The sequence below is a fragment of the Schistocerca americana genome, chromosome 9 (genome assembly GCF_021461395.2).
Source record: "Schistocerca americana isolate TAMUIC-IGC-003095 chromosome 9, iqSchAmer2.1, whole genome shotgun sequence".
Classification (NCBI taxonomy): Eukaryota; Metazoa; Arthropoda; class Insecta; order Orthoptera; family Acrididae; genus Schistocerca; species Schistocerca americana.
This window is the reverse complement of record NC_060127.1, coordinates 130,303,904-130,306,244: the sequence shown is the minus strand read 5'-3', so window position 1 is coordinate 130,306,244 and position 2,341 is coordinate 130,303,904. Positions and strand designations below refer to the sequence as shown.

The 2,341-nt window shown below is 43.2% G+C and overlaps 1 pseudogene; it reads right to left on the bottom strand.

Moving 5' to 3' along the window:
• Nucleotides 1-1,390: 1,390 nt before the first annotated feature.
• LOC124551553 lies at nucleotides 1,391-1,508 on the bottom strand (annotated as a pseudogene).
• Between the last annotated feature and the right edge of the window lie 833 nt (nucleotides 1,509-2,341).

The following is a 2,341-nucleotide window of genomic DNA, read 5'->3' as shown; positions in this document are numbered from 1 at the left end:
CTGTGTGTAAACAGCCGCGCTGCGGTTCATTCACGCGGCCGCTCCTCGCCGGTCCGTTAGGCGGCGTTCGCGGTTGCGTAAATTTTTTAGGGTCCTGTCACGGTCGCCATTTGGCGATCGCTTAAAGGCCTCAATTTTACCGCTGTCTCCCTCCTCCGAAATTGCTTTGTGTTAACAGGCAGTCATTCTGTCATGACCATCTGCTATGCTTCGTTATAGCCTGCTCAACGTTTCACATCGCTTATGGCCAAGTATTGCATCGTTTATCTTTACACAGTTAACGACAAAATTTCTGTGCCAGTGTTATGTCCAGCAAAGACCCTGTAAACGACGTATCCGCTGTGTTAAAGGGCATCAGAAATATAAAATTTATAGCTATGAGGTAATTTTAGCGCAATAGGGAGAGGACAACATGTGTGAAGCGACACCGCAAGCAGAATTTGACTGATTACAGTGAGGGAATTCGCTATTCCGACATCTGTAAATTGAAACAATACATCTAGAGTGGACTACATTCAGCAAGAAATATTTATTTCTGGTGATAAGCAGTCACGACAAAAATGTTCCTTCTGGAATTCAGAATGTACGATACAGTTGAAATATCCTGAGACCTTAACCCTAGCAATACCAACATACCATGAAGGGATGTGTTTTATGCCCATTACAAAAAACAAAAAATAAATTTCGTTAATTGTTGTCAACCTTCACATACTATATCCTTTTTAAATACGTCCTGAAGTATTAGAAACGTCCAGAACCTGATGATATCTTTTAGCACAATCTGAGCAAAATGGTTCAAACGGCTCTGAGCACTGTGGGACTTAACTTCTAAGGTCATCAGTCCCCTAGGACTTAGAACTACTTAAACCTAACTAACCTAAGGACATCACACACATTCATGCCCGAGGCAGGATTCGAACCTGAGACCGTAGCGGTCGCGTGGTTCCAGACTGTAGCGCCTTGAACCGCTCGGCCACACCGGCCGGCACAATCTGAGCAGTACGAACACATTGTCCACAATACGTAACCACAGAGGAGGGGTCTTTTATGACCAAAAAAATTAATAAAAAAAATAGAGATTTCGTTAATTATCGTAAAGATTTATTCACAACAAACTTTTTAAAGAAACATATGTGTGTAAGAAGGGCCCTGAAAATATTAATACGACATTTGTTGCAAATAAAACCAAACTAAACTCCGTCCGAGCAGGTCTTGGCAGGCCTAATGGTACCGACCGGCCATCGTGTCATCCTCGGCCCACAGGCGTCACTGGGTGCATGTGGTCAGCACACCGCTATCCTAGCTGTATGTCAGTTTCCGAGACCGGAGTCGCTACTTCGCAATGAAGTAGCTCCTCAGCTTGCCTCACAAGGGCTGAGTGCACACCGCTTATCAACGGCGCTCGGCAGACCGGATGGTCACCCATCCAAGTGCAAGCCCAGCCTGACAGCGCTTAACTTCGGTGATCTGACGGGAACCGGTGTTACCACTGCAGCTAGGCCGTTGGCTTTGTTGCAGAAAGACACATTTATTACTAAGGCTCAATTTTTTGGGTTACTTGTAACTGTAAAATACAAAATAATTACGGAAACTCATGTAAGGAATCACTAAAAACAATAAATAATTAAGTTTCAAAATTTCAAAATGTATTAAGTGCATGACTAGACAGCAATATTTTCAAAAGGTGGGCATAAAATACCCTCCTGCCCTTGGTACTGTGAGGGTTAATGACCCAATCCCAAACAAGGTAGACGCTCACAGAAATAGCCCTATTACCGACTCATTAGTTTAGTAACTCACAGTTGCAAAATACTAACAACAGTTGCTCAGTGAAGAATGGCTCTGAGCACTATGGGACCTAACATCTGAGGTCATCAGTCCCCTAGAACTTAGAACTACTTAAACCTAACTAAGGACATCACACACATGGAACGACTTTTAGAAACTGAGCTGGCAGAAGATAGGATTTGATTCCACGGAAATGACTATACAATGGTACACTAAAGAGGAAGAAACCCTCATTCATGATGTCTGTTGATTTGGAAAACAAGTTTCCACGACATTAACAGGTTTTGCTTCAGTCAAGAGGCCATACCTTGTGGTCCTGTTAGATGGTATTCGTGCTTGCAGAATGCTCTCACAGTCACCGTTAGGTAAGTGCTTAAACCTCTCAGTTTCCTCAATATGTCCTGCTCCAAAATTGCTTTCTGTTAGCAGGTAGTCGTTGCGTCCTGAGCATCTGCTGGGCTATACCTTCCTAGTACTTCACGTTGCTTATTGGCAAGTGCTACGTTATTTATCTTTTCATTGGTAACAACCAAATTCTTGTGCAGATTCCGTA